This window comes from Moschus berezovskii, chromosome 26, assembly GCF_049115385.1.
Source record: "Moschus berezovskii isolate FMDL1 chromosome 26, NW_MosBer_1.0, whole genome shotgun sequence".
Lineage (NCBI taxonomy): Eukaryota > Metazoa > Chordata > Mammalia > Artiodactyla > Moschidae > Moschus > Moschus berezovskii.
This window is the reverse complement of record NC_142485.1, coordinates 50,081,580-50,090,000: the sequence shown is the minus strand read 5'-3', so window position 1 is coordinate 50,090,000 and position 8,421 is coordinate 50,081,580.

Sequence of the window (8,421 nt, the reverse complement as noted above, 5' to 3'; positions counted from 1 at the left end):
GTTCCTGTTCGCCTCCGCGGGCCGACCCACCAGATCCACCCGCTCTTTGACGTTTGCCTTTTCTTTTTCAGATGTGTCGAGTTTGTTTCTAGCGGTTATGTGTGTGTGTGTGTGTGTGTGTGTGTGAGACGAGTGCGTGCTTCTGATTTTCGTCGAGTTTGTTTCTAGCGGTTGTGTGTGTGTGTGTGTGTGTGTGTGTGTGTGTGTGAGACGAGTGCGTGTTTCTGATTTTCGTCGAGTTTGTTTCTAGCGGTTATGTGTGTGTGTGTGTGTGTGAGACGAGTGCGTGCTTCTGATTTTCGTCGAGTTTGTTTCCAGCGGTTATGTGTGTGTGTGTGTGTGTGTGTGTGTGAGACGAGTGCGTGCTTCTGATTTTCGTTGCGTCGCCACGATACGAGTGTGTTTCCAACACTGAGGCCCCGTTTATTCGTGCCATTGTTGAAGGTTGCTTTTGCTGACAGCCGTCGTCGGGGGTCACCCGAAGGGTTTCTCCTGGCACGCCCAAAGAGTGGTGACAGGGACGGGGATGATGGCGAGCTCTTTCTTCGGGGCGGGTGCTCGCGCCGCCTGACGTTGGCCTGCGGTCCCCCTCGGATGGGTGTGCATTCCGCTGCCCCCCAGGTAGGGTGCGAAGCATCCTTCCCTTCCCCTCCCGGTTGTACGTCCGTCTTACCTCGCCCAGGGACGTTGTCCTGTCCCCGTCGTGACTTAGCGGAGAAACGGCGCCCTAAGAGAGGAGCCACATCTGGCAACGAACGCGTCGCCCCCGAAACTCCTACGCTGCGGCCGGCTCTCTGGACAGCGTGCTGGGTGTCGGGCGCCACCTGCCGGCCGGTCTCTTTCTTAGAGGGTCCTGCGGAAGAGGGGGCGGGGGGACCGCGGATGGAGCAGGACGGCCGGGGGCCGGCAAACACTTGAATGCCCTGGGGCTGTGGAAGGAGGCTGTGTGGGAGGGGCCCCTTGCGCCAGAGGTCAACAGGGAGGGCGTGGCGGTGGGGGATGGGTAGCCACTTCGGCTTTTTGGTTTGGATTGGAAATGTCGTTTTGGAAAGCTGGCTTCCTTTTTTCTTTAAAACAATTCACCTGCCTGGGTAGATTTAAGAAGCTGCTGTGCCACGGTGTCATGAGACACAACCTCTTTCCCTCCTTTAAAACAACTCACCTGCCTGGGTAGACTTAAGAAGCTGCTGTGCCACGGTGTCACGAGACACAACCTCTTTCCCTCCTTTAAAACAATTCACCTGCGTGGGTAGACTTAAGAAGCTGCTGTGCCACGGTGTCACGAGACACAACCTCCTTCCCTCCTTTAAAACAATTCACCTGCGTGGGTAGACTTAAGAAGCTGCTGTGCCGCTGTCATGACACACAACCTCTTTCCCTCCTTTAAAACAATTCACCTGCGTGGGTACACTTAAGAAGCTGCTGGGCCACGGTGTCACGAGACACAACCTCTTTCCCTCCTTTAAAACAATTCACCTGCCTGGGTAGACTTAAGAAGCTGCTGTGCCACGGTGTCTCGAGACACAACCTCTTTCCCTCCTTTAAAACAACTCACCTGCCTGGGTAGACTTAAGAAGCTGCTGTGCCACGGTGTCATGACACACAACCACTTTCCCTCCTTTAAAACAATTCACCTGCGTGGGTACACTTAAGAAGCTGCTGTGCCACGGTGTCACGACACACAACCTCTTTCCCTCCTTAAAAACAATTCACCTGCGTGGGTAGACTTAAGAAGCTGCTCTGCCACGGTGTCATGACACACAACCACTTTCCCTCCTTTAAAACAATTCACCTGCGTGGGTAGACTTAAGAAGCTGCTGTGCCACGGTGTCACGAGACACAACCTCTTTCCCTCCTTTAAAACAATTCACCTGCCTGGGTAGACTTAAGAAGCTGCTGTGCCACGGTGTCACGAGACACAACCTCCTTCCCTCCTTTAAAACAATTCACCTGCGTGGGTACACTTAAGAAGCTGCTGTGCCACGGTGTCACGAGACACAACCTCTTTCCCTCCTTTAAAACAATTCACCTGCCTGGGTAGACTTAAGAAGCTGCTGTGCCACGGTGTCACGAGATGCGTGGGTAGACTTAAGAAGCTGCTGTGCCACCACGGTGTCACGACACACAACCACTTTCCCTCCTTTAAAACAATTCACCTGCCTGGGTAGACTTAAGAAGCTGCTGTGCCACGGTGTCACGAGACACAACCTCTTTCCCTCCTTTAAAACAGTTCACCTGCGTGGGTAGACTTAAGAAGCTGCTGTGCCGCTGTCATGACACACAACCTCTTGACACACAACCTCTTTCCCTCCTTTAAAACAATTCACCTGCGTGGGTAGACTTAAGAAGCTGCTGTGCCACGGTGTCACGACACACAACCTCTTTCCCTCCTTTAAAACAATTCACCTGCCTGGGTAGACTTAAGAAGCTGCTGTGCCACGGTGTCACGAGACACAACCTCTTTCCCTCCTTTAAAACAATTCACCTGCGTGGGTAGACTTAAGAAGCTGCTGTGCCACGGTGTCACGAGACACAACCTCCTTCCCTCCTTTAAAACAATTCACCTGCGTGGGTAGACTTAAGAAGCTGCTGTGCCGCTGTCATGACACACAACCTCTTTCCCTCCTTTAAAACAACTCACCTGCCTGGGTAGACTTAAGAAGCTGCTGTGCCACGGTGTCATGACACACAACCACTTTCCCTCCTTTAAAACAATTCACCTGCCTGGGTAGACTTAAGAAGCTGCTGTGCCACGGTGTCACGAGACACAACCTCTTTCCCTCCTTTAAAACAATTCACCTGCCTGGGTAGACTTAAGAAGCTGCTGTGCCACGGTGTCTCGAGACACAACCTCTTTCCCTCCTTTAAAACAACTCACCTGCCTGGGTAGACTTAAGAAGCTGCTGTGCCACGGTGTCATGACACACAACCACTTTCCCTCCTTTAAAACAATTCACCTGCGTGGGTACACTTAAGAAGCTGCTGTGCCACGGTGTCACGACACACAACCTCTTTCCCTCCTTAAAAACAATTCACCTGCGTGGGTAGACTTAAGAAGCTGCTCTGCCACGGTGTCATGACACACAACCACTTTCCCTCCTTTAAAACAATTCACCTGCGTGGGTAGACTTAAGAAGCTGCTGTGCCACGGTGTCACGAGACACAACCTCTTTCCCTCCTTTAAAACAATTCACCTGCCTGGGTAGACTTAAGAAGCTGCTGTGCCACGGTGTCACGAGACACAACCTCCTTCCCTCCTTTAAAACAATTCACCTGCGTGGGTACACTTAAGAAGCTGCTGTGCCACGGTGTCACGAGACACAACCTCTTTCCCTCCTTTAAAACAATTCACCTGCCTGGGTAGACTTAAGAAGCTGCTGTGCCACGGTGTCACGAGATGCGTGGGTAGACTTAAGAAGCTGCTGTGCCACCACGGTGTCACGACACACAACCACTTTCCCTCCTTTAAAACAATTCACCTGCCTGGGTAGACTTAAGAAGCTGCTGTGCCACGGTGTCATGACACACAACCACTTTCCCTCCTTTAAAACAATTCACCTGCGTGGGTACACTTAAGAAGCTGCTGTGCCACGGTGTCACGACACACAACCCCTTTCCCTCCTTAAAAACAATTCACCTGCGTGGGTAGACCAGCAGGCCCCGCCGAGCCGGCCCCGCCCCACTTGGCCTCCCAGTGGGTTCTTGTATCGGTTTGACTTCTGTGTTCCTGTTCGCCTCCGCGGGCCGACCCACCAGATCCACCCGCTCTTTGACGTTTGCCTTTTCTTTTTCAGATGTGTCGAGTTTGTTTCTAGCGGTTATGTGTGTGTGTGTGTGTGTGTGTGTGTGAGACGAGTGCGTGCTTCTGATTTTCGTCGAGTTTGTTTCTAGCGGTTGTGTGTGTGTGTGTGTGTGTGTGTGTGTGTGTGAGACGAGTGCGTGTTTCTGATTTTCGTCGAGTTTGTTTCTAGCGGTTATGTGTGTGTGTGTGTGTGTGAGACGAGTGCGTGCTTCTGATTTTCGTCGAGTTTGTTTCCAGCGGTTATGTGTGTGTGTGTGTGTGTGTGTGTGTGAGACGAGTGCGTGCTTCTGATTTTCGTTGCGTCGCCACGATACGAGTGTGTTTCCAACACTGAGGCCCCGTTTATTCGTGCCATTGTTGAAGGTTGCTTTTGCTGACAGCCGTCGTCGGGGGTCACCCGAAGGGTTTCTCCTGGCACGCCCAAAGAGTGGTGACAGGGACGGGGATGATGGCGAGCTCTTTCTTCGGGGCGGGTGCTCGCGCCGCCTGACGTTGGCCTGCGGTCCCCCTCGGATGGGTGTGCATTCCGCTGCCCCCCAGGTAGGGTGCGAAGCATCCTTCCCTTCCCCTCCCGGTTGTACGTCCGTCTTACCTCGCCCAGGGACGTTGTCCTGTCCCCGTCGTGACTTAGCGGAGAAACGGCGCCCTAAGAGAGGAGCCACATCTGGCAACGAACGCGTCGCCCCCGAAACTCCTACGCTGCGGCCGGCTCTCTGGACAGCGTGCTGGGTGTCGGGCGCCACCTGCCGGCCGGTCTCTTTCTTAGAGGGTCCTGCGGAAGAGGGGGCGGGGGGACCGCGGATGGAGCAGGACGGCCGGGGGCCGGCAAACACTTGAATGCCCTGGGGCTGTGGAAGGAGGCTGTGTGGGAGGGGCCCCTTGCGCCAGAGGTCAACAGGGAGGGCGTGGCGGTGGGGGATGGGTAGCCACTTCGGCTTTTTGGTTTGGATTGGAAATGTCGTTTTGGAAAGCTGGCTTCCTTTTTTCTTTAAAACAATTCACCTGCCTGGGTAGACTTAAGAAGCTGCTGTGCCACGGTGTCACGAGACACAACCTCTTTCCCTCCTTTATAACAACTCACCTGCCTGGGTAGACTTAAGCTGCTGTGCCACGGTGTCACGAGACACAACCTCTTTCCCTCCTTTAAAACAATTCACCTGCGTGGGTAGACTTAAGAAGCTGCTGTGCCGCTGTCATGACACACAACCTCTTGACACACAACCTCTTTCCCTCCTTTAAAACAATTCACCTGCCTGGGTAGACTTAAGAAGCTGCTGTGCCACGGTGTCACGAGACACAACCTCTTTCCCTCCTTTAAAACAATTCACCTGCGTGGGTAGACTTAAGAAGCTGCTGTGCCACGGTGTCACGAGACACAACCTCCTTCCCTCCTTTAAAACAATTCACCTGCGTGGGTAGACTTAAGAAGCTGCTGTGCCGCTGTCATGACACACAACCTCTTTCCCTCCTTTAAAACAATTCACCTGCGTGGGTACACTTAAGAAGCTGCTGGGCCACGGTGTCACGAGACACAACCTCTTTCCCTCCTTTAAAACAATTCACCTGCCTGGGTAGACTTAAGAAGCTGCTGTGCCACGGTGTCTCGAGACACAACCTCTTTCCCTCCTTTAAAACAACTCACCTGCCTGGGTAGACTTAAGAAGCTGCTGTGCCACGGTGTCATGACACACAACCACTTTCCCTCCTTTAAAACAATTCACCTGCGTGGGTACACTTAAGAAGCTGCTGTGCCACGGTGTCACGACACACAACCTCTTTCCCTCCTTAAAAACAATTCACCTGCGTGGGTAGACTTAAGAAGCTGCTCTGCCACGGTGTCATGACACACAACCACTTTCCCTCCTTTAAAACAATTCACCTGCGTGGGTAGACTTAAGAAGCTGCTGTGCCACGGTGTCACGAGACACAACCTCTTTCCCTCCTTTAAAACAATTCACCTGCCTGGGTAGACTTAAGAAGCTGCTGTGCCACGGTGTCACGAGACACAACCTCCTTCCCTCCTTTAAAACAATTCACCTGCGTGGGTACACTTAAGAAGCTGCTGTGCCACGGTGTCACGAGACACAACCTCTTTCCCTCCTTTAAAACAATTCACCTGCCTGGGTAGACTTAAGAAGCTGCTGTGCCACGGTGTCACGAGATGCGTGGGTAGACTTAAGAAGCTGCTGTGCCACCACGGTGTCACGACACACAACCACTTTCCCTCCTTTAAAACAATTCACCTGCCTGGGTAGACTTAAGAAGCTGCTGTGCCACGGTGTCACGAGACACAACCTCTTTCCCTCCTTTAAAACAGTTCACCTGCGTGGGTAGACTTAAGAAGCTGCTGTGCCGCTGTCATGACACACAACCTCTTGACACACAACCTCTTTCCCTCCTTTAAAACAATTCACCTGCGTGGGTAGACTTAAGAAGCTGCTGTGCCACGGTGTCACGACACACAACCTCTTTCCCTCCTTTAAAACAATTCACCTGCCTGGGTAGACTTAAGAAGCTGCTGTGCCACGGTGTCACGAGACACAACCTCTTTCCCTCCTTTAAAACAATTCACCTGCGTGGGTAGACTTAAGAAGCTGCTGTGCCACGGTGTCACGAGACACAACCTCCTTCCCTCCTTTAAAACAATTCACCTGCGTGGGTAGACTTAAGAAGCTGCTGTGCCGCTGTCATGACACACAACCTCTTTCCCTCCTTTAAAACAACTCACCTGCCTGGGTAGACTTAAGAAGCTGCTGTGCCACGGTGTCATGACACACAACCACTTTCCCTCCTTTAAAACAATTCACCTGCCTGGGTAGACTTAAGAAGCTGCTGTGCCACGGTGTCACGAGACACAACCTCTTTCCCTCCTTTAAAACAATTCACCTGCCTGGGTAGACTTAAGAAGCTGCTGTGCCACGGTGTCTCGAGACACAACCTCTTTCCCTCCTTTAAAACAACTCACCTGCCTGGGTAGACTTAAGAAGCTGCTGTGCCACGGTGTCATGACACACAACCACTTTCCCTCCTTTAAAACAATTCACCTGCGTGGGTACACTTAAGAAGCTGCTGTGCCACGGTGTCACGACACACAACCTCTTTCCCTCCTTAAAAACAATTCACCTGCGTGGGTAGACTTAAGAAGCTGCTCTGCCACGGTGTCATGACACACAACCACTTTCCCTCCTTTAAAACAATTCACCTGCGTGGGTAGACTTAAGAAGCTGCTGTGCCACGGTGTCACGAGACACAACCTCTTTCCCTCCTTTAAAACAATTCACCTGCCTGGGTAGACTTAAGAAGCTGCTGTGCCACGGTGTCACGAGACACAACCTCCTTCCCTCCTTTAAAACAATTCACCTGCGTGGGTACACTTAAGAAGCTGCTGTGCCACGGTGTCACGAGACACAACCTCTTTCCCTCCTTTAAAACAATTCACCTGCCTGGGTAGACTTAAGAAGCTGCTGTGCCACGGTGTCACGAGATGCGTGGGTAGACTTAAGAAGCTGCTGTGCCACCACGGTGTCACGACACACAACCACTTTCCCTCCTTTAAAACAATTCACCTGCCTGGGTAGACTTAAGAAGCTGCTGTGCCACGGTGTCATGACACACAACCACTTTCCCTCCTTTAAAACAATTCACCTGCGTGGGTACACTTAAGAAGCTGCTGTGCCACGGTGTCACGACACACAACCCCTTTCCCTCCTTAAAAACAATTCACCTGCGTGGGTAGACCAGCAGGCCCCGCCGAGCCGGCCCCGCCCCACTTGGCCTCCCAGTGGGTTCTTGTATCGGTTTGACTTCTGTGTTCCTGTTCGCCTCCGCGGGCCGACCCACCAGATCCACCCGCTCTTTGACGTTTGCCTTTTCTTTTTCAGATGTGTCGAGTTTGTTTCTAGCGGTTATGTGTGTGTGTGTGTGTGTGTGTGTGTGTGAGACGAGTGCGTGCTTCTGATTTTCGTCGAGTTTGTTTCTAGCGGTTGTGTGTGTGTGTGTGTGTGTGTGTGTGTGTGTGAGACGAGTGCGTGTTTCTGATTTTCGTCGAGTTTGTTTCTAGCGGTTATGTGTGTGTGTGTGTGTGTGAGACGAGTGCGTGCTTCTGATTTTCGTCGAGTTTGTTTCCAGCGGTTATGTGTGTGTGTGTGTGTGTGTGTGTGTGAGACGAGTGCGTGCTTCTGATTTTCGTTGCGTCGCCACGATACGAGTGTGTTTCCAACACTGAGGCCCCGTTTATTCGTGCCATTGTTGAAGGTTGCTTTTGCTGACAGCCGTCGTCGGGGGTCACCCGAAGGGTTTCTCCTGGCACGCCCAAAGAGTGGTGACAGGGACGGGGATGATGGCGAGCTCTTTCTTCGGGGCGGGTGCTCGCGCCGCCTGACGTTGGCCTGCGGTCCCCCTCGGATGGGTGTGCATTCCGCTGCCCCCCAGGTAGGGTGCGAAGCATCCTTCCCTTCCCCTCCCGGTTGTACGTCCGTCTTACCTCGCCCAGGGACGTTGTCCTGTCCCCGTCGTGACTTAGCGGAGAAACGGCGCCCTAAGAGAGGAGCCACATCTGGCAACGAACGCGTCGCCCCCGAAACTCCTACGCTGCGGCCGGCTCTCTGGACAGCGTGCTG